The 21727-nt window shown below is 42.5% G+C and overlaps 44 pseudogenes; all 44 read left to right on the top strand.

Moving 5' to 3' along the window:
* The first annotated feature begins 327 nt into the window (after positions 1-327).
* On the top strand, positions 328-446 carry LOC147935006 (5S ribosomal RNA; annotated as a pseudogene).
* Positions 447-831: 385 nt separating this feature from the next.
* Positions 832-950, top strand: LOC147935007 (5S ribosomal RNA; annotated as a pseudogene).
* Positions 951-1307: 357 nt separating this feature from the next.
* Positions 1308-1426, top strand: LOC147935008 (5S ribosomal RNA; annotated as a pseudogene).
* A 392-nt stretch (positions 1427-1818) lies between these two features.
* Positions 1819-1937, top strand: LOC147935009 (5S ribosomal RNA; annotated as a pseudogene).
* A 343-nt stretch (positions 1938-2280) lies between these two features.
* LOC147935010 (5S ribosomal RNA) lies at positions 2281-2399 on the top strand (annotated as a pseudogene).
* A 353-nt stretch (positions 2400-2752) lies between these two features.
* LOC147935011 (5S ribosomal RNA) lies at positions 2753-2871 on the top strand (annotated as a pseudogene).
* A 392-nt stretch (positions 2872-3263) lies between these two features.
* Positions 3264-3382, top strand: LOC147935012 (5S ribosomal RNA; annotated as a pseudogene).
* Positions 3383-3724: 342 nt separating this feature from the next.
* LOC147935013 (5S ribosomal RNA) lies at positions 3725-3843 on the top strand (annotated as a pseudogene).
* A 387-nt stretch (positions 3844-4230) lies between these two features.
* LOC147935014 (5S ribosomal RNA) lies at positions 4231-4349 on the top strand (annotated as a pseudogene).
* Positions 4350-4706: 357 nt separating this feature from the next.
* Positions 4707-4825, top strand: LOC147935015 (5S ribosomal RNA; annotated as a pseudogene).
* A 392-nt stretch (positions 4826-5217) lies between these two features.
* Positions 5218-5336, top strand: LOC147935016 (5S ribosomal RNA; annotated as a pseudogene).
* A 342-nt stretch (positions 5337-5678) lies between these two features.
* On the top strand, positions 5679-5797 carry LOC147935017 (5S ribosomal RNA; annotated as a pseudogene).
* Positions 5798-6149: 352 nt separating this feature from the next.
* Positions 6150-6268, top strand: LOC147935018 (5S ribosomal RNA; annotated as a pseudogene).
* Positions 6269-6660: 392 nt separating this feature from the next.
* On the top strand, positions 6661-6779 carry LOC147935019 (5S ribosomal RNA; annotated as a pseudogene).
* A 356-nt stretch (positions 6780-7135) lies between these two features.
* Positions 7136-7254, top strand: LOC147935020 (5S ribosomal RNA; annotated as a pseudogene).
* A 392-nt stretch (positions 7255-7646) lies between these two features.
* Positions 7647-7765, top strand: LOC147935021 (5S ribosomal RNA; annotated as a pseudogene).
* Positions 7766-8108: 343 nt separating this feature from the next.
* On the top strand, positions 8109-8227 carry LOC147935022 (5S ribosomal RNA; annotated as a pseudogene).
* A 353-nt stretch (positions 8228-8580) lies between these two features.
* LOC147935023 (5S ribosomal RNA) lies at positions 8581-8699 on the top strand (annotated as a pseudogene).
* A 393-nt stretch (positions 8700-9092) lies between these two features.
* Positions 9093-9211, top strand: LOC147935024 (5S ribosomal RNA; annotated as a pseudogene).
* A 392-nt stretch (positions 9212-9603) lies between these two features.
* LOC147935025 (5S ribosomal RNA) lies at positions 9604-9722 on the top strand (annotated as a pseudogene).
* A 342-nt stretch (positions 9723-10064) lies between these two features.
* LOC147935026 (5S ribosomal RNA) lies at positions 10065-10183 on the top strand (annotated as a pseudogene).
* A 354-nt stretch (positions 10184-10537) lies between these two features.
* Positions 10538-10656, top strand: LOC147935027 (5S ribosomal RNA; annotated as a pseudogene).
* A 392-nt stretch (positions 10657-11048) lies between these two features.
* Positions 11049-11167, top strand: LOC147935028 (5S ribosomal RNA; annotated as a pseudogene).
* Positions 11168-11510: 343 nt separating this feature from the next.
* Positions 11511-11629, top strand: LOC147935029 (5S ribosomal RNA; annotated as a pseudogene).
* Positions 11630-11984: 355 nt separating this feature from the next.
* Positions 11985-12103, top strand: LOC147935030 (5S ribosomal RNA; annotated as a pseudogene).
* Positions 12104-12495: 392 nt separating this feature from the next.
* LOC147935031 (5S ribosomal RNA) lies at positions 12496-12614 on the top strand (annotated as a pseudogene).
* A 343-nt stretch (positions 12615-12957) lies between these two features.
* Positions 12958-13076, top strand: LOC147935032 (5S ribosomal RNA; annotated as a pseudogene).
* Positions 13077-13466: 390 nt separating this feature from the next.
* Positions 13467-13585, top strand: LOC147935033 (5S ribosomal RNA; annotated as a pseudogene).
* Positions 13586-13943: 358 nt separating this feature from the next.
* LOC147935034 (5S ribosomal RNA) lies at positions 13944-14062 on the top strand (annotated as a pseudogene).
* Positions 14063-14454: 392 nt separating this feature from the next.
* Positions 14455-14573, top strand: LOC147935035 (5S ribosomal RNA; annotated as a pseudogene).
* A 343-nt stretch (positions 14574-14916) lies between these two features.
* Positions 14917-15035, top strand: LOC147935036 (5S ribosomal RNA; annotated as a pseudogene).
* A 357-nt stretch (positions 15036-15392) lies between these two features.
* Positions 15393-15511, top strand: LOC147935037 (5S ribosomal RNA; annotated as a pseudogene).
* A 392-nt stretch (positions 15512-15903) lies between these two features.
* On the top strand, positions 15904-16022 carry LOC147935038 (5S ribosomal RNA; annotated as a pseudogene).
* A 343-nt stretch (positions 16023-16365) lies between these two features.
* Positions 16366-16484, top strand: LOC147935039 (5S ribosomal RNA; annotated as a pseudogene).
* Positions 16485-16870: 386 nt separating this feature from the next.
* Positions 16871-16989, top strand: LOC147935040 (5S ribosomal RNA; annotated as a pseudogene).
* Positions 16990-17347: 358 nt separating this feature from the next.
* LOC147935041 (5S ribosomal RNA) lies at positions 17348-17466 on the top strand (annotated as a pseudogene).
* Positions 17467-17858: 392 nt separating this feature from the next.
* On the top strand, positions 17859-17977 carry LOC147935042 (5S ribosomal RNA; annotated as a pseudogene).
* Positions 17978-18319: 342 nt separating this feature from the next.
* Positions 18320-18438, top strand: LOC147935043 (5S ribosomal RNA; annotated as a pseudogene).
* A 385-nt stretch (positions 18439-18823) lies between these two features.
* On the top strand, positions 18824-18942 carry LOC147935044 (5S ribosomal RNA; annotated as a pseudogene).
* Positions 18943-19298: 356 nt separating this feature from the next.
* LOC147935045 (5S ribosomal RNA) lies at positions 19299-19417 on the top strand (annotated as a pseudogene).
* Positions 19418-19809: 392 nt separating this feature from the next.
* LOC147935046 (5S ribosomal RNA) lies at positions 19810-19928 on the top strand (annotated as a pseudogene).
* Positions 19929-20271: 343 nt separating this feature from the next.
* LOC147935047 (5S ribosomal RNA) lies at positions 20272-20390 on the top strand (annotated as a pseudogene).
* A 386-nt stretch (positions 20391-20776) lies between these two features.
* LOC147935048 (5S ribosomal RNA) lies at positions 20777-20895 on the top strand (annotated as a pseudogene).
* A 358-nt stretch (positions 20896-21253) lies between these two features.
* On the top strand, positions 21254-21372 carry LOC147935049 (5S ribosomal RNA; annotated as a pseudogene).
* Positions 21373-21727: the final 355 nt, after the last annotated feature.

Genomic DNA, 21727 nt, shown 5'->3' on the forward strand with positions numbered 1-21727 from the left:
CTCGCAAGACTCTATAGTACACACAGAACGTCGTAACTTTCACACTGTGAAGAACCAAGCGAGCCATAATACCTTTCTGGAAAGCCCCAAGAGAGTTTCTGTCAAAGCAGTGGAACTCTGTACCATGAGACCATTTTGGAGGACAAATTTTGACGTTTAACGGCATTTCGGATACAAAACTATGTTTGGACACGGATATTGCTTGTTTTACAAAGTTGGAAGCAGGTCCAAGGTAACTAAACCGGTCCAAATATCAAGTGGGACCCACAGTGAATGATCCCTTGAGTTTTCGAAAAGGATATATATGATTGAATGGTATATACTAGCCAATGCGATCATACCAGCACTAATGCACCGGACCCCATCAGAACTCTGCAGTCAAGCATGCTTGGGCGAGAGTAGTACTAGGACGGGTGACCTCCCAGGAAGTCCTCATGTTGCATCCCTCCCTCTTTTTTTTTTTTTTTTTTCTCGCAAGACTCGATAGTACAAGCTGAACGTCATAACTTTCACACCATGAAGAACCATGCGAGACATAATACCTTTCTGGAAAGCCCCAAGAGATTTTCTGGCAAGGCAATGGGTCTACGTTCCGTTGGACCATTTTGGAAGACAAATTTTGACGTTTAAAGGCAATTTGGATGTTTTTTTGTGATCCCGACACAATTAGTTGTGTATACAATACTATGTTTGGAAACGATTACGCTTGTTTTTCGAAGTTGGAAGCACGTCCAAGGTAACCAAACCGGTGCAAATATCAAGTGGGACCCACAGTGAATGATCCCTTGAGTTTTCGAAAAGGATATATATGATTGAATGATATATACTAACCAATGCGATCATACCAGCATTAATGCACCGGACCCCATCAGAACTCTGCAGTCAAGCATGCATGGGCGAGAGTAGTACTAGGACGGGTGACCTCCCAGGAAGTCCTCATGTTGCATCCCTCCCTCTTTTTTTTTTTTTTTTTCTCGCAAGACTCTATAGTACAAGCCGAACGTCATAACTTTCACACCATGAAGAACCATGCGAGCTATAATACCTTTATGGAAAGCCCCAAGAGATTTTCTGGCAATTTGGATGTTTTTTTTTACGTTTAAAGGCAATTTGGATGTTTTTTTGTGATCCCGACACAATTAGTTGTGTATACAAAACTATGTTTGGACATGGTTATCGCTTGTTTTTCGAAGTTGGAAGCACGTCCAAGGTAACTAAACCGGTACACAAATCAAGTGGGACCAAAAGTGAATGATCACTTGAGTTTTCGAAAAAAGGATATATATGATTCCATGGTATATACTAACAGATGCGATCATACCAGCACTAATGCACCGGACCCCATCAGAACTCCGCAGTCAAGCGTGCTTGGGCTAGAGTAGTACTAGGAGGGGTGGCCTCTCGGGAAGCCCTCGTGTTGCATCCCTGCCTCTTTTTTTCTTTTTATTTTTTTCTCTCGCAAGACTCTATAGTACAAGCAGAACGTCGTAACTTTCACACCGCAAAGAACCACGCGAGCCCTAATACCTTTCTGGAAAGTCCCAAGAGAGTTTCTGGCAAGGCAATGGGTCTTTGTACCATTGAACCATTTTGGAGGACAAATTTTGACGTTTAAAGGCATTTCAGATATGTTTTTGTGATCCCGACACAATTAGTTGTGTATACAAAACTATGTTTGGACATGGTTATCGCTTGTTTTTCGAAGTTGGAAGCACGTCCAAGGTAACTAAACCGGTACACATATCAAGTGGGACCCACAGTGAATCATCACTTGAGTTTTCGAAAAAGGATATATACGATTCCATGGTATATACTAACATATGCGATCATACCAGCACTAATGCACCAGACCCCATCAGAACTCTGCAGTTAAGCGTGCTTGGGCTAGAGTAGTACTAGGACGGGTGGCCTCCCAGGAAGTCCTCGTGTTACATCCCTCCCACTTTTTTTTTTCTCGCAAGACTCTATAGTACACGCAGAACGTCGTAACTTTCACACTGTGAAGAACCAAGCGAGCCATAATACCTTTCTGGAAAGCCCCAAGAGAGTTTCTCGCAAAGCAGTGGATCTTTGTACCATTGGACCATTTTGGAGGACAAATTTTGACGTTTAACGGCATTTCGGATACAAAACTATGTTTGGACATGCATATTGCTTGTTTTACAAAGTTGGAAGCAGGTCTAAGGTAACTAAACCGGTTCAAATATCAAGTGGGACCCACAGTGAATGATCCCTTGAGTTTTCGAAAAGGATATATATGATTGAATGGTATATACTAACCAATGCGATCATACCAGCATTAATGCACCGGACCCCATCAGAACTCTGCAGTCAAGCATGCTTGGGCGAGAGTAGTACTAGGACGGGTGACCTCCCAGGAAGTCCTCATGTTGCATCCCTCCCTCTTTTTTTTTTTTTTCTCGCAAGACTCTATAGTACAAGCCGAACGTCATAACTTTCACACCATGAAGAACCATGCGAGCTATAATACCTTTATGGAAAGCCCCAAGAGATTTTCTGGCAATTTGGATGTTTTTTTTGACGTTTAAAGGCAATTTGGATGTTTTTTGTGATCCCGACACAATTAGTTGTGTATACAAAACTATGTTTGGACATGGTTATCGCTTGTTTTTCGAAGTTGGAAGCACGTCCAAGGTAACTAAACCGGTACACAAATCAAGTGGGACCAAAAGTGAATGATCACTTGAGTTTTCGAAAAAAGGATATATATGATTCCATGGTATATACTAACAGATGCGATCATACCAGCACTAATGCACCGGACCCCATCAGAACTCCGCAGTCAAGCGTGCTTGGGCTAGAGTAGTACTAGGAGGGGTGGCCTCTTGGGAAGCCCTCGTGTTGCATCCCTGCCTCTTTTTTTCTTTTTATTTTTTTCTCTCGCAAGACTCTATAGTACAAGCAGAACGTCGTAACTTTCACACCGCAAAGAACCACGCGAGCCCTAATACCTTTCTGGAAAGTCCCAAGAGAGTTTCTGGCAAGGCAATGGGTCTTTGTACCATTGAACCATTTTGGAGGACAAATTTTGACGTTTAAAGGCATTTCAGATATGTTTTTGTGATCCCGACACAATTAGTTGTGTATACAAAACTATGTTTGGACATGGTTATCGCTTGTTTTTCGAAGTTGGAAGCACGTCCAAGGTAACTAAACCGGTACACATATCAAGTGGGACCCACAGTGAATCATCACTTGAGTTTTCGAAAAAGGATATATACGATTCCATGGTATATACTAACATATGCGATCATACCAGCACTAATGCACCAGACCCCATCAGAACTCTGCAGTTAAGCGTGCTTGGGCTAGAGTAGTACTAGGACGGGTGGCCTCCCAGGAAGTCCTCGTGTTACATCCCTCCCACTTTTTTTTTCTCGCAAGACTCTATAGTACACGCAGAAGGTCGTAACTTTCACACTGTGAAGAACCAAGCGCGCCATAATACCTTTCTGGAAAGCCCCAAGAGAGTTTCTGGCAAAGCAGTGGATCTCTGTACCATTGGACCATTTTGGAGGAAAAATTTTGACGTTTAACGGCATTTCAGATACAAAACTATGTTTGGACATGGATATTGCTTGTTTTACAAAGTTGGAAGCAGGTCTAAGGTAACTAAACCGGTCCAAATATCAAGTGGGACCCACAGTGAATGATCCCTTGAGTTTTCGAAAAGGATATATATGATTGAATGGTATATACTAACCAATGCGATCATACCAGCATTAATGCACCGGACCCCATCAGAACTCTGCAGTCAAGCATGCATGGGCGAGAGTAGTACTAGGACGGGTGACCTCCCAGGAAGTCCTCATGTTGCATCCCTCCCTCTTTTTTTTTTTTTTTTTTCTCGCAAGACTCTATAGTACAAGCCGAACGTCATAACTTTCACACCATGAAGAACCATGCGAGCCATAATACCTTTATGGAAAGCCCCAAGAGATTTTCTGGCAAGGCAATGGGTCTACGTTCCATTGGACCATTTTGGAGGAAACATTTTGACGTTTAAAGGCAATTTGGATGTTTTTTTGTGATCCCGACACAATTAGTTGTGTATACAAAACTATGTTTGGACATGGTTATCGCTTGTTTTTCGAAGTTGGAAGCACGTCCAAGGTAACTAAACCGGTACACATATCAAGTGGGACCCACAGTGAATGATCACATTAGTTTTCGAAAAAGAATATATACGATTGCATGGTATATACTAACGGATGCGATCATACCAGCACTAATGCACCAGACCCCATCAGAACTCAGCAGTCAAGCATGCTTGGGCGAGAGTAGTACTAGGACGGGTGACCTCCCAGGAAGTCCTCATGTTGCATCCCTCCCTCTTTTTTTTTTTTTTTTTTCTCGCAAGACTCTATAGTACAAGCCGAACGTCATAACTTTCACACCATGAAGAACCATGCGAGCTATAATACCTTTATGGAAAGCCCCAAGAGATTTTCTGGCAATTTGGATGTTTTTTTGACGTTTAAAGGCAATTTGGATGTTTTTTTGTGATCCCGACACAATTAGTTGTGTATACAAGACTATGTTTGGACATGGTTATCGCTTGTTTTTCGAAGTTGGAAGCACGTCCAAGGTAACTAAACCGGTACACAAATCAAGTGGGACCCACAGTGAATGATCACTTGAGTTTTCGAAAAAAGGATATATATGATTCCATGGTATATACTAACAGATGCGATCATACCAGCACTAATGCACCGGACCCCATCAGAACTCCGCAGTCAAGCGTGCTTGGGCTAGAGTAGTACTAGGAGGGGTGGCCTCTCGGGAAGCCCTCGTGTTGCATCCCTGCCTCTTTTTTTCTTTTTATTTTTTTCTCTCGCAAGACTCTATAGTACAAGCAGAACGTCGTAACTTTCACACCGCAAACAACCACGCGAGCCCTAATACCTTTCTGGAAAGTCCCAAGAGAGTTTCTGGCAAGGCAATGGGTCTTTGTACCATTGAACCATTTTGGAGGACAAATTTTGACGTTTAAAGGCATTTCAGATATGTTTTTGTGATCCCGACACAATTAGTTGTGTATACAAAACTATGTTTGGACATGGTTATCGCTTGTTTTTCGAAGTTGGAAGCACGTCCAAGGTAACTAAACCGGTACACATATCAAGTGGGACCCACAGTGAATCATCACTTGAGTTTTCGAAAAAGGATATATACGATTCCATGGTATATACTAACATATGCGATCATACCAGCACTAATGCACCAGACCCCATCAGAACTCTGCAGTTAAGCGTGCTTGGGCTAGAGTAGTACTAGGACGGGTGGCCTCCCAGGAAGTCCTCGTGTTACATCCCTCCCACTTTTTTTTTTCTCGCAAGACTCTATAGTACACGCAGAACGTCGTAACTTTCACACTGTGAAGAACCAAGCGAGCCATAATACCTTTCTGGAAAGCCCCAAGAGAGTTTCTGGCAAAGCAGTGGATCTTTGTACCATTGGACCATTTTGGAGGACAAATTTTGACGTTTAACGGCATTTCGGATACAAAACTATGTTTGGACATGGATATTGCTTGTTTTACAAAGTTGGAAGCAGGTCTAAGGTAACTAAACCGGTTCAAATATCAAGTGGGACCCACAGTGAATGATCCCTTGAGTTTTCGAAAAGGATATATATGATTGAATGGTATATACTAACAATGCGATCATACCAGCATTAATGCACCGGACCCCATCAGAACTCTGCAGTCAAGCATGCTTGGGCGAGAGTAGTACTAGGACGGGTGACCTCCCAGGAAGTCCTCATGTTGCATCCCTCCCTCTTTTTTTTTTTTTCTCGCAAGACTCTATAGTACAAGCCGAACGTCATAACTTTCACACCATGAAGAACCATGCGAGCTATAATACCTTTATGGAAAGCCCCAAGAGATTTTCTGGCAATTTGGATGTTTTTTTTGACGTTTAAAGGCAATTTGGATGTTTTTTGTGATCCCGACACAATTAGTTGTGTATACAAAACTATGTTTGGACATGGTTATCGCTTGTTTTTCGAAGTTGGAAGCACGTCCAAGGTAACTAAACCGGTACACAAATCAAGTGGGACCAAAAGTGAATGATCACTTGAGTTTTCCAAAAAAGGATATATATGATTCCATGGTATATACAAACAGATGCGATCATACCAGCACTAATGCACCGGACCCCATCAGAACTCCGCAGTCAAGCGTGCTTGGGCTAGAGTAGTACTAGGAGGGGTGGCCTCTCGGGAAGCCCTCGTGTTGCATCCCTGCCTCTTTTTTTCTTTTTATTTTTTTCTCTCGCAAGACTCTATAGTACAAGCAGAACGTCGTAACTTTCACACCGCAAAGAACCACGCGAGCCCTAATACCTTTCTGGAAAGTCCCAAGAGAGTTTCTGGCAAGGCAATGGGTCTTTGTACCATTGAACCATTTTGGAGGACAAATTTTGACGTTTAAAGGCATTTCAGATATGTTTTTGTGATCCCGACACAATTAGTTGTGTATACAAAACTATGTTTGGACATGGTTATCGCTTGTTTTTCGAAGTTGGAAGCACGTCCAAGGTAACTAAACCGGTACACATATCAAGTGGGACCCACAGTGAATGATCACATTAGTTTTCGAAAAAGAATATATACGATTGCATGGTATATACTAACGGATGCGATCATACCAGCACTAATGCACCAGACCCCATCAGAACTCAGCAGTCAAGCATGCTTGGGCGAGAGTAGTACTAGGACGGGTGACCTCCCAGGAAGTCCTCATGTTGCATCCCTCCCTCTTTTTTTTTTTTTTTTCTCGCAAGACTCTATAGTACAAGCCGAACGTCATAACTTTCACACCATGAAGAACCATGCGAGCTATAATACCTTTATGGAAAGCCCCAAGAGATTTTCTGGCAATTTGGATGTTTTTTTTGACGTTTAAAGGAAATTTGGATGTTTTTTTGTGATCCCGACACAATTAGTTGTGTATACAAGACTATGTTTGGACATGGTTATCGCTTGTTTCTCGAAGTTGGTAGCACGTCCAAGGTAACTAAACCGGTACACAAATCAAGTGGGACCCACAGTGAATGATCACTTGAGTTTTCGAAAAAAGGATATATATGATTCCATGGTATATACTAACAGATGCGATCATACCAGCACTAATGCACCGGACCCCATCAGAACTCCGCAGTCAAGCGTGCTTGGGCTAGAGTAGTACTAGGAGGGGTGGCCTCTCGGGAAGCCCTCGTGTTGCATCCCTGCCTCTTTTTTTCTTTTTATTTTTTTCTCTCGCAAGACTCTATAGTACAAGCAGAACGTCGTAACTTTCACACCGCAAAGAACCACGCGAGCCCTAATACCTTTCTGGAAAGTCCCAAGAGAGTTTCTGGCAAGGCAATGGGTCTTTGTACCATTGAACCATTTTGGAGGACAAATTTTGACGTTTAAAGGCATTTCAGATATGTTTTTGTGATCCCGACACAATTAATTGTGTATACAAAACTATGTTTCGACATGGTTATCGCTTGTTTTTCGAAGTTGGAAGCACGTCCAAGGTAACTAAACCGGTACACATATCAAGTGGGACCCACAGTGAATCATCACTTGAGTTTTCGAAAAAGGATATATACGATTCCATGGTATATACTAACATATGCGATCATACCAGCACTAATGCACCAGACCCCATCAGAACTCTGCAGTTAAGCGTGCTTGGGCTAGAGTAGTACTAGGACGGGTGGCCTCCCAGGAAGTCCTCGTGTTACATCCCTCCCACTTTTTTTTTTCTCGCAAGACTCTATAGTACACGCAGAAGGTCGTAACTTTCACACTGTGAAGAACCAAGCGAGCCATAATACCTTTCTGGAAAGCCCCAAGAGAGTTTCTGGCAAAGCAGTGGATCTCTGTACCATTGGACCATTTTGGAGGACAAATTTTAACGTTTAACGGCATTTCGGATACAAAACTATGTTTGGACATGGATATTGCTTGTTTTACAAAGTTGGAAGCAGGTCTAAGGTAACTAAACCGGTCCAAATATCAAGTGGGACCCACAGTGAATGATCCCTTGAGTTTTCGAAAAGGATATATATGATTGAATGGTATATACTAACCAATGCGATCATACCAGCATTAATGCACCGGACCCCATCAGAACTCTGCAGTCAAGCATGCATGGGCGAGAGTAGTACTAGGACGGGTGACCTCCCAGGAAGTCCTCATGTTGCATCCCTCCCTCTTTTTTTTTTTTTTCTCGCAAGACTCTATAGTACAAGCCGAACGTCATAACTTTCACACCATGAAGAACCATGCGAGCTATAATACCTTTATGGAAAGCCCCAAGAGATTTTCTGGCAATTTGGATTTTTTTTTTACGTTTAAAGGCAATTTGGATGTTTTTTTGTGATCCCGACACAATTAGTTGTGTATACAAAACTATGTTTGGACATGGTTATCGCTTGTTTTTCGAAGTTGGAAGCACGTCCAAGGTAACTAAACCGGTACAAAAATCAAGTGGGACCAAAAGTGAATGATCACTTGAGTTTTCGAAAAAAGGATATATATGATTCCATGGTATATACTAACAGATGCGATCATACCAGCACTAATGCACCGGACCCCATCAGAACTCCGCAGTCAAGCGTGCTTGGGCTAGAGTAGTACTAGGAGGGGTGGCCTCTCGGGAAGCCCTCGTGTTGCATCCCTGCCTCTTTTTTTCTTTTTATTTTATTCTCTCGCAAGACTCTATAGTACAAGCAGAACGTCGTAACTTTCACACCGCAAACAACCACGCGAGCCCTAATACCTTTCTGGAAAGTCCCAAGAGAGTTTCTGGCAAGGCAATGGGTCTTTGTACCATTGAACCATTTTGGAGGACAAATTTTGACGTTTAAAGGCATTTCAGATATGTTTTTGTGATCCCGACACAATTAGTTGTGTATACAAAACTATGTTTGGACATGGTTATCGCTTGTTTTTCGAAGTTGGAAGCACGTCCAAGGTAACTAAACCGGTACACAAATCAAGTGGGACCAAAAGTGAATGATCACTTGAGTTTTCGAAAAAAGGATATATATGATTCCATGGTATATACTAACAGATGCGATCATACCAGCACTAATGCACCGGACCCCATCAGAACTCCGCAGTCAAGCGTGCTTGGGCTAGAGTAGTACTAGGAGGGGTGGCCTCTCGGGAAGCCCTCGTGTTGCATCCCTGCCTCTTTTTTTCTTTTTATTTTTTTCTCTCGCAAGACTCTATAGTACAAGCAGAACGTCGTAACTTTCACACCGCAAAGAACCACGCGAGCCCTAATACCTTTCTGGAAAGTCCCAAGAGAGTTTCTGGCAAGGCAATGGGTCTTTGTACCATTGAACCATTTTGGAGGACAAATTTTGACGTTTAAAGGCATTTCAGATATGTTTTTGTGATCCCGACACAATTAGTTGTGTATACAAAACTATGTTTGGACATGGTTATCGCTTGTTTTTCGAAGTTGGAAGCACGTCCAAGGTAACTAAACCGGTACACATATCAAGTGGGACCCACAGTGAATCATCACTTGAGTTTTCGAAAAAGGATATATACGATTCCATGGTATATACTAACATATGCGATCATACCAGCACTAATGCACCAGACCCCATCAGAACTCTGCAGTTAAGCGTGCTTGGGCTAGAGTAGTACTAGGACGGGTGGCCTCCCAGGAAGTCCTCGTGTTACATCCCTCCCACTTTTTTTTTCTCGCAAGACTCTATAGTACACGCAGAAGGTCGTAACTTTCACACTGTGAAGAACCAAGCGCGCCATAATACCTTTCTGGAAAGCCCCAAGAGAGTTTCTGGCAAAGCAGTGGATCTCTGTACCATTGGACCATTTTGGAGGAAAAATTTTGACGTTTAACGGCATTTCGGATACAAAACTATGTTTGGACATGGATATTGCTTGTTTTACAAAGTTGGAAGCAGGTCTAAGGTAACTAAACCGGTCCAAATATCAAGTGGGACCCACAGTGAATGATCCCTTGAGTTTTCGAAAAGGATATATATGATTGAATGGTATATACTAACCAATGCGATCATACCAGCATTAATGCACCGGACCCCATCAGAACTCTGCAGTCAAGCATGCATGGGCGAGAGTAGTACTAGGACGGGTGACCTCCCAGGAAGTCCTCATGTTGCATCCCTCCCTCTTTTTTTTTTTTTTCTCGCAAGACTCTATAGTACAAGCCGAACGTCATAACTTTCACACCATGAAGAACCATGCGAGCTATAATACCTTTATGGAAAGCCCCAAGAGATTTTCTGGCAATTTGGATGTTTTTTTTTACGTTTAAAGGCAATTTGGATGTTTTTTTGTGATCCCGACACAATTAGTTGTGTATACAAAACTATGTTTGGACATGGTTATCGCTTGTTTTTCGAAGTTGGAAGCACGTCCAAGGTAACTAAACCGGTACACAAATCAAGTGGGACCAAAAGTGAATGATCACTTGAGTTTTCGAAAAAAGGATATATATGATTCCATGGTATATACTAACAGATGCGATCATACCAGCACTAATGCACCGGACCCCATCAGAACTCCGCAGTCAAGCGTGCTTGGGCTAGAGTAGTACTAGGAGGGGTGGCCTCTCGGGAAGCCCTCGTGTTGCATCCCTGCCTCTTTTTTTCTTTTTATTTTTTTCTCTCGCAAGACTCTATAGTACAAGCAGAACGTCGTAACTTTCACACCGCAAACAACCACGCGAGCCCTAATACCTTTCTGGAAAGTCCCAAGAGAGTTTCTGGCAAGGCAATGGGTCTTTGTACCATTGAACCATTTTGGAGGACAAATTTTGACGTTTAAAGGCATTTCAGATATGTTTTTGTGATCCCGACACAATTAGTTGTGTATACAAAACAATGTTTGGACATGGTTATCGCTTGTTTTTCGAAGTTGGAAGCACGTCCAAGGTAACTAAACCGGTACACATATCAAGTGGGACCCACAGTGAATCATCACTTGAGTTTTCGAAAAAGGATATATACGATTCCATGGTATATACTAACATATGCGATCATACCAGCACTAATGCACCAGACCCCATCAGAACTCTGCAGTTAAGCGTGCTTGGGCTAGAGTAGTACTAGGACGGGTGGCCTCCCAGGAAGTCCTCGTGTTACATCCCTCCCACTTTTTTTTTTCTCGCAAGACTCTATAGTACACGCAGAACGTCGTAACTTTCACACTGTGAAGAACCAAGCGAGCCATAATACCTTTCTGGAAAGCCCCAAGAGAGTTTCTGGCAAAGCAGTGGATCTTTGTACCATTGGACCATTTTGGAGGACAAATTTTGACGTTTAACGGCATTTCGGATACAAAACTATGTTTGGACATGGATATTGCTTGTTTTACAAAGTTGGAAGCAGGTCTAAGGTAACTAAACCGGTTCAAATATCAAGTGGGACCCACAGTGAATGATCCCTTGAGTTTTCGAAAAGGATATATATGATTGAATGGTATATACTAACCAATGCGATCATACCAGCATTAATGCACCGGACCCCATCAGAACTCTGCAGTCAAGCATGCTTGGGCGAGAGTAGTACTAGGACGGGTGACCTCCCAGGAAGTCCTCATGTTGCATCCCTCCCTCTTTTTTTTTTTTTTTCTCGCAAGACTCTATAGTACAAGCCGAACGTCATAACTTTCACACCATGAAGAACCATGCGAGCTATAATACCTTTATGGAAAGCCCCAAGAGATTTTCTGGCAATTTGGATGTTTTTTTTGACGTTTAAAGGCAATTTGGATGTTTTTTTGTGATCCCGACACAATTAGTTGTGTATACAAAACTATGTTTGGACATGGTTATCGCTTGTTTTTCGAAGTTGGAAGCACGTCCAAGGTAACTAAACCGGTACACAAATCAAGTGGGACCAAAAGTGAATGATCACTTGAGTTTTCGAAAAAAGGATATATATGATTCCATGGTATATACTAACAGATGCGATCATACCAGCACTAATGCACCGGACCCCATCAGAACTCCGCAGTCAAGCGTGCTTGGGCTAGAGTAGTACTAGGAGGGGTGGCCTCTCGGGAAGCCCTCGTGTTGCATCCCTGCCTCTTTTTTTCTTTTTATTTTTTTCTCTCGCAAGACTCTATAGTACAAGCAGAACGTCGTAACTTTCACACCGCAAAGAACCACGCGAGCCCTAATACCTTTCTGGAAAGTCCCAAGAGAGTTTCTGGCAAGGCAATGGGTCTTTGTACCATTGAACCATTTTGGAGGACAAATTTTGACGTTTAAAGGCATTTCAGATATGTTTTTGTGATCCCGACACAATTAGTTGTGTATACAAAACTATGTTTGGACATGGTTATCGCTTGTTTTTCGAAGTTGGAAGCACGTCCAAGGTAACTAAACCGGTACACATATCAAGTGGGACCCACAGTGAATCATCACTTGAGTTTTCGAAAAAGGATATATACGATTCCATGGTATATACTAACATATACGATCATACCAGCACTAATGCACCAGACCCCATCAGAACTCTGCAGTTAAGCGTGCTTGGGCTAGAGTAGTACTAGGACGGGTGGCCTCCCAGGAAGTCCTCGTGTTACATCCCTCCCACTTTTTTTTTTCTCGCAAGACTCTATAGTACACGCAGAAGGTCGTAACTTTCACACTGTGAAGAACCAAGCGCGCCATAATACCTTTCTGGAAAGCCCCAAGAGAGTTTCTGGCAAAGCAGTGGATCTCTGTACCATTGGACCATTTTGGAGGAAAAATTTTGACGTTTAACGGCATTTCGGATACAAAACTATGTTTGGACATGGATATTGCTTGTTTTACAAAGTTGGAAGCAGGTCTAAGGTAACTAAACCGGTCCAAATATCAAGTGGGACCCACAGTGAATGATCCCTTGAGTTTTCGAAAAGGATATATATGATTGAATGGTATATACTAACCAATGCGATCATACCAGCATTAATGCACCGGACCCCATCAGAACTCTGCAGTCAAGCATGCATGGGCGAGAGTAGTACTAGGACGGGTGACCTCCCAGGAAGTCCTCATGTTGCATCCCTCCCTCTTTTTTTTTTTTTTTTTTTTTCTCGCAAGACTCTATAGTACAAGCCGAACGTCATAACTTTCACACCATGAAGAACCATGCGAGCCATAATACCTTTATGGAAAGCCCCAAGAGATTTTCTGGCAAGGCAATGGGTCTACGTTCCATTGGACCATTTTGGAGGAAACATTTTGACGTTTAAAGGCAATTTGGATGTTTTTTTGTGATCCCGACACAATTAGTTGTGTATACAAAACTATGTTTGGACATGGTTATCGCTTGTTTTTCGAAGTTGGAAGCACGTCCAAGGTAACTAAACCGGTACACATATCAAGTGGGACCCACAGTGAATGATCACATTAGTTTTCGAAAAAGAATATATACGATTGCATGGTATATACTAACGGATGCGATCATACCAGCACTAATGCACCAGACCCCATCAGAACTCAGCAGTCAAGCATGCTTGGGCGAGAGTAGTACTAGGACGGGTGACCTCCCAGGAAGTCCTCATGTTGCATCCCTCCCTCTTTTTTTTTTTTTTTTTTCTCGCAAGACTCTATAGTACAAGCCGAACGTCATAACTTTCACACCATGAAGAACCATGCGAGCTATAATACCTTTATGGAAAGCCCCAAGAGATTTTCTGGCAATTTGGATGTTTTTTTTGACGTTTAAAGGCAATTTGGATGTTTTTTTGTGATCCCGACACAATTAGTTGTGTATACAAGACTATGTTTGGACATGGTTATCGCTTGTTTCTCGAAGTTGGTAGCACGTCCAAGGTAACTAAACCGGTACACAAATCAAGTGGGACCCACAGTGAATGATCACTTGAGTTTTCGAAAAAAGGATATATATGATTCCATGGTATATACTAACAGATGCGATCATACCAGCACTAATGCACCGGACCCCATCAGAACTCCGCAGTCAAGCGTGCTTGGGCTAGAGTAGTACTAGGAGGGGTGGCCTCTCGGGAAGCCCTCGTGTTGCATCCCTGCCTCTTTTTTTCTTTTTATTTTTTTCTCTCGCAAGACTCTATAGTACAAGCAGAACGTCGTAACTTTCACACCGCAAAGAACCACGCGAGCCCTAATACCTTTCTGGAAAGTCCCAAGAGAGTTTCTGGCAAGGCAATGGGTCTTTGTACCATTGAACCATTTTGGAGGACAAATTTTGACGTTTAAAGGCATTTCAGATATGTTTTTGTGATCCCGACACAATTAGTTGTGTATACAAAACTATGTTTGGACATGGTTATCGCTTGTTTTTCGAAGTTGGAAGCACGTCCAAGGTAACTAAACCGGTACACATATCAAGTGGGACCCACAGTGAATCATCACTTGAGTTTTCGAAAAAGGATATATACGATTCCATGGTATATACTAACATATGCGATCATACCAGCACTAATGCACCAGACCCCATCAGAACTCTGCAGTTAAGCGTGCTTGGGCTAGAGTAGTACTAGGACGGGTGGCCTCCCAGGAAGTCCTCGTGTTACATCCCTCCCACTTTTTTTTTTCTCGCAAGACTCTATAGTACACGCAGAAGGTCGTAACTTTCACACTGTGAAGAACCAAGCGAGCCATAATACCTTTCTGGAAAGCCCCAAGAGAGTTTCTGGCAAAGCAGTGGATCTCTGTACCATTGGACCATTTTGGAGGACAAATTTTAACGTTTAACGGCATTTCGGATACAAAACTATGTTTGGACATGGATATTGCTTGTTTTACAAAGTTGGAAGCAGGTCTAAGGTAACTAAACCGGTCCAAATATCAAGTGGGACCCACAGTGAATGATCCCATGAGTTTTCGAAAAGGATATATATGATTGAATGGTATATACTAACCAATGTGATCATACCAGCATTAATGCACCGGACCCCATCAGAACTCTGCAGTCAAGCATGCATGGGCGAGAGTAGTACTAGGACGGGTGACCTCCCAGGAAGTCCTCATGTTGCATCCCTCCCTCTTTTTTTTTTTTTTTTTCTCGCAAGACTCTATAGTACAAGCCGAACGTCATAACTTTCACACCATGAAGAACCATGCGAGCTATAATACCTTTATGGAAAGCCCCAAGAGATTTTCTGGCAATTTGGATGTTTTTTTTGACGTTTAAAGGCAATTTGGATGTTTTTTTGTGATCCCGACACAATTAGTTGTGTATACAAGACTATGTTTGGACATGGTTATCGCTTGTTTCTCGAAGTTGGTAGCACGTCCAAGGTAACTAAACCGGTACACAAATCAAGTGGGACCCACAGTGAATGATCACTTGAGTTTTCGAAAAAAGGATATATATGATTCCATGGTATATACTAACAGATGCGATCATACCAGCACTAATGCACCGGACCCCATCAGAACTCCGCAGTCAAGCGTGCTTGGGCTAGAGTAGTACTAGGAGGGGTGGCCTCTCGGGAAGCCCTCGTGTTGCATCCCTGCCTCTTTTTTTCTTTTTATTTTTTTCTCTCGCAAGACTCTATAGTACAAGCAGAACGTCGTAACTTTCACACCGCAAAGAACCACGCGAGCCCTAATACCTTTCTGGAAAGTCCCAAGAGAGTTTCTGGCAAGGCAATGGGTCTTTGTACCATTGAACCATTTTGGAGGACAAATTTTGACGTTTAAAGGCATTTCAGATATGTTTTTGTGATCCCGACACAATTAGTTGTGTATACAAAACTATGTTTGGACATGGTTATCGCTTGTTTTTCGAAGTTGGAAGCACGTCCAAGGTAACTAAACCGGTACACATATCAAGTGGGACCCACAGTGAATCATCACTTGAGTTTTCGAAAAAGGATATATACGATTCCATGGTATATACTAACATATGCGATCATACCAGCACTAATGCACCAGACCCCATCAGAACTCTGCAGTTAAGCGTGCTTGGGCTAGAGTAGTACTAGGACGGGTGGCCTCCCAGGAAGTCCTCGTGTTACATCCCTCCCACTTTTTTTTTTCTCGCAAGACTCTATAGTACACGCAGAAGGTCGTAACTTTCACACTGTGAAGAACCAAGCGAGCCATAATACCTTTCTGGAAAGCCCCAAGAGAGTTTCTGGCAAAGCAGTGGATCTCTGTACCATTGGACCATTTTGGAGGACAAATTTTAACGTTTAACGGCATTTCGGATACAAAACTATGTTTGGACATGGATATTGCTTGTTTTACAAAGTTGGAAGCAGGTCTAAGGTAACTAAACCGGTCCAAATATCAAGTGGGACCCACAGTGAATGATCCCATGAGTTTTCGAAAAGGATATATATGATTGAATGGTATATACTAACCAATGTGATCATACCAGCATTAATGCACCGGACCCCATCAGAACTCTGCAGTCAAGCATGCATGGGCGAGAGTAGTACTAGGACGGGTGACCTCCCAGGAAGTCCTCATGTTGCATCCCTCCCTCTTTTTTTTTTTTTTTTTCTCGCAAGACTCTATAGTACAAGCCGAACGTCATAACTTTCACACCATGAAGAACCATGCGAGCCATAATACCTTTATGGAAAGCCCCAAGAGATTTTCTGGCAAGGCAATGGGTCTACGTTCCATTGGACCATTTTGGAGGAAACATTTTGACGTTTAAAGGCAATTTGGATGTTTTTTTGTGATCCCAACACAATTAGTTGTGTATACAAAACTATGTTTGGACATGGTTATCGCTTGTTTTTCGAAGTTGGAAGCACGTCCAAGGTAACTAAACCGGTACACATATCAAGTGGGACCCACAGTGAATGATCACATTAGTTTTCGAAAAAGAATATATACGATTGCATGGTATATACTAACGGATGCGATCATACCAGCACTAATGCACCAGACCCCATCAGAACTCAGCAGTCAAGCATGCTTGGGCGAGAGTAGTACTAGGACGGGTGACCTCCCAGGAAGTCCTCATGTTGCATCCCTCCCTCTTTTTTTTTTTTTTTTTTCTCGCAAGACTCTATAGTACAAGCCGAACGTCATAACTTTCAAACCATGAAGAACCATGCGAGCTATAATACCTTTATGGAAAGCCCCAAGAGATTTTCTGGCAATTTGGATGTTTTTTTTGACGTTTAAAGGCAATTTGGATGTTTTTTTGTGATCCCGACACAATTAGTTGTGTATACAAGACTATGTTTGGACATGGTTATCGCTTGTTTTTCGAAGTTGGAAGCACGTCCAAGGTAACTAAACCGGTACACAAATCAAGTGGGACCCACAGTGAATGATCACTTGAGTTTTCGAAAAAAGGATATATATGATTCCATGGTATATACTAACAGATGCGATCATACCAGCACTAATGCACCGGACCCCATCAGAACTCCGCAGTCAAGCGTGCTTGGGCTAGAAGAGTACTAGGAGGGGTGGCCTCTCGGGAAGCCCTCGTGTTGCATCCCTGCCTCTTTTTTTCTTTTTATTTTTTTCTCTCGCAAGACTCTATAGTACAAGCAGAACGTCGTAACTTTCACACCGCAAAGAACCACGCGAGCCCTAATACCTTTCTGGAAACTCCCAAGAGAGTTTCTGGCAAGGCAATGGGTCTTTGTACCATTGAACCATTTTGGAGGACAAATTTTGACGTTTAAAGGCATTTCAGATATGTTTTTGTGATCCCGACACAATTAGTTGTGTATACAAAACTATGTTTGGACATGGTTATCGCTTGTTTTTCGAAGTTGGAAGCACGTCCAAGGTAACTAAATCGGTACACATATCAAGTGGGACCCACAGTGAATCATCACTTGAGTTTTCGAAAAAGGATATATACGATTCCATGGTATATACTAACATATGCGATCATACCAGCACTAATGCACCAGACCCCATCAGAACTCTGCAGTTAAGCGTGCTTGGGCTAGAGTAGTACTAGGACGGGTGGCCTCCCAGGAAGTCCTCGTGTTACATCCCTCCCACTTTTTTTTTCTCGCAAGACTCTATAGTACACGCAGAAGGTCGTAACTTTCACACTGTGAAGAACCAAGCGAGCCATAATACCTTTCTGGAAAGCCCCAAGAGAGTTTCTGGCAAAGCAGTGGATCTCTGTACCATTGGACCATTTTGGAGGACAAATTTTAACGTTTAACGGCATTTCGGATACAAAACTATGTTTGGACATGGATATTGCTTGTTTTACAAAGTTGGAAGCAGGTCTAAGGTAACTAAACCGGTCCAAATATCAAGTGGGACCCACAGTGAATGATCCCTTGAGTTTTCGAAAAGGATATATATGATTGAAAGGTATATACTAACCAATGCGATCATACCAGCATTAATGCACCGGACCCCATCAGAACTCTGCAGTCAAGCATGCATGGGCGAGAGTAGTACTAGGACGGGTGACCTCCCAGGAAGTCCTCATGTTGCATCCCTCCCTCTTTTTTTTTTTTTTTTCTCGCAAGACTCTATAGTACAAGCCGAACGTCATAACTTTCACACCATGAAGAACCATGCGAGCCATAATACCTTTATGGAAAGCCCCAAGAGATTTTCTGGCAAGGCAATGGGTCTACGTTCCATTGGACCATTTTGGAGGAAACATTTTGACGTTTAAAGGCAATTTGGATGTTTTTTTGTGATCCCGACACAATTAGTTGTGTATACAAAACTATGTTTGGACATGGTTATCGCTTGTTTTTCGAAGTTGGAAGCACGTCCAAGGTAACTAAACCGGTACACATATCAAGTGGGACCCACAGTGAATGATCACATTAGTTTTCGAAAAAGAATATATACGATTGCATGGTATATACTAACGGATGCGATCATACCAGCACTAATGCACCAGACCCCATCAGAACTCAGCAGTCAAGCATGCTTGGGCGAGAGTAGTACTAGGACGGGTGACCTCCCAGGAAGTCCTCATGTTGCATCCCTCCCTCTTTTTTTTTTTTTTCTCTCGCAAGACTCTATAGTACAAGCCGAACGTCATAACTTTCACACCATGAAGAACCATGCGAGCTATAATACCTTTATGGAAAGCCCCAAGAGATTTTCTGGCAATTTGGATGTTTTTTTTTACGTTTAAAGGCAATTTGGATGTTTTTTTGTGATCCCGACACAATTAGTTGTGTATACAAGACTATGTTTGGACATGGTTATCGCTTGTTTTTCGAAGTTGGAAGCACGTCCAAGGTAACTAAACCGGTACACAAATCAAGTGGGACCCACAGTGAATGATCACTTGAGTTTTCGAAAAAAGGATATATATGATTCCATGGTATATACTAACAGATGCGATCATACCAGCACTAATGCACCGGACCCCATCAGAACTCCGCAGTCAAGCGTGCTTGGGCTAGAGTAGTACTAGGAGGGGTGGCCTCTCGGGAAGCCCTCGTGTTGCATCCCTGCCTCTTTTTTTCTATTTATTTTTTTCTCTCGCAAGACTCTATAGTAAAAGCAGAACGTCGTAACTTTCACACCGCAAAGAACCACGCGAGCCATAATACCTTTCTGGAAAGCACCAAGAGAGTTTCTGGCAAGGCAATGGGTCTTTGTACCATTGAACCATTTTGGAGGACAAATTTTGACGTTTAAAGGCATTTCAGATATGTTTTTGTGATCCCGACACAATTAGTTGTGTATACAAAACTATGTTTGGACATGGTTATCGCTTGTTTTTCGAAGTTGGAAGCACGTCCAAGGTAACTAAACCGGTACACATATCAAGTGGGACCCACAGTGAATCATCACTTGAGTTTTCGAAAAAGGATATATACGATTCCATGGTATATACTAACATATGCGATCATACCAGCACTAATGCACCAGACCCCATCAGAACTCTGCAGTTAAGCGTGCTTGGGCTAGAGTAGTACTAGGACGGGTGGCCTCCCAGGAAGTCCTCGTGTTACATCCCTCCCACTTTTTTTTTTCTCGCAAGACTCTATAGTACACGCAGAACGTCGTAACTTTCACACTGTGAAGAACCAAGCGAGCCATAATACCTTTCTGGAAAGCCCCAAGAGAGTTTCTGGCAAAGCAGTGGATCTTTGTACCATTGGACCATTTTGGAGGACAAATTTTGACGTTTAACGGCATTTCGGATACAAAACTATGTTTGGACATGGATATTGCTTGTTTTACAAAGTTGAAAGCAGGTCTAAGGTAACTAAACCGGTCCAAATATCAAGTGGGACCCACAGTGAATGATCCCTTGAGTTTTCGAAAAGGATATATATGATTGAATGGTATATACTAACCAATGCGATCATACCAACATTAATGCACCGGACCCCATCAGAACTCTGCAGTCAAGCATGCATGGGCGAGAGTAGTACTAGGACGGGTGACCTCCCAGGAAGTCCTCATGTTGCATCCCTCCCTCTTTTTTTTTTTTTTTTTCTCGCAAGACTCTATAGTACAAGCCGAACGTCATAACTTTCACACCATGAAGAACCACGCGAGCCATAATACCTTTATGGAAAGCCCCAAGAGATTTTCTGGCAAGGCAATGGGTCTACGTTCCATTGGACCATTTTGGAGGAAACATTTTGACGTTTAAAGGCAATTTGGATGTTTTTTTGTGATCCCGACACAATTAGTTGTGTATACAAAACTATGTTTGGACATGGTTATCGCTTGTTTTTCGAAGTTGGAAGCACGTCCAAGGTAACTAAACCGGTACACATATCAAGTGGGACCCACAGTGAATGATCACATTAGTTTTCGAAAAAGAATATATACGATTGCATGGTATATACTAACGGATGCGATCATACCAGCACTAATGCACCAGACCCCATCAGAACTCAGCAGTCAAGCATGCTTGGGCGAGAGTAGTACTAGGACGGGTGACCTCCCAGGAAGTCCTCATGTTGCATCCCTCCCTCTTTTTTTTTTTTTTTTCTCTCGCAAGACTCTATAGTACAAGCCGAACGTCATAACTTTCACACCATGAAGAACCATGCGAGCTATAATACCTTTATGGAAAGCCCCAAGTGATTTTCTAGCAATTTGGATGTTTTTTTTTACGTTTAAAGGCAATTTGGATGTTTTTTTGTGATCCCGACACAATTAGTTGTGTATACAAGACTATGTTTGGACATGGTTATCGCTTGTTTTTCGAAGTTGGAAGCACGTCCAAGGTAACTAAACCGGTACACAAATCAAGTGGGACCCACAGTGAATGATCACTTGAGTTTTCGAAAAAAGGATATATATGATTCCATGGTATATACTAACAGATGCGATCATACCAGCACTAATGCACCGGACCCCATCAGAACTCCGCAGTCAAGCGTGCTTGGGCTAGAGTAGTACTAGGAGGGGTGGCCTCTCGGGAAGCCCTCGTGTTGCATCCCTGCCTCTTTTTTTCTATTTATTTTTTTCTCTCGCAAGACTCTATAGTAAAAGCAGAACGTCGTAACTTTCACACCGCAAAGAACCACGCGAGCCATAATACCTTTCTGGAAAGCACCAAGAGAGTTTCTGGCAAGGCAATGGGTCTTTGTACCATTGAACCATTTTGGAGGACAAATTTTGACGTTTAAAGGCATTTCAGATATGTTTTTGTGATCCCGACACAATTAGTTGTGTATACAAAACTATGTTTGGACATGGTTATCGCTTGTTTTTCGAAGTTGGAAGCACGTCCAAGGTAACTAAACCGGTACACATATCAAGTGGGACCCACAGTGAATCATCACTTGAGTTTTC

The sequence above is a fragment of the Camelina sativa genome, chromosome 11, assembly GCF_030686135.1.
Source record: "Camelina sativa cultivar CO46 ecotype springtype chromosome 11, ASM3068613v1".
Taxonomy (NCBI): Eukaryota; Viridiplantae; Streptophyta; class Magnoliopsida; order Brassicales; family Brassicaceae; genus Camelina; species Camelina sativa.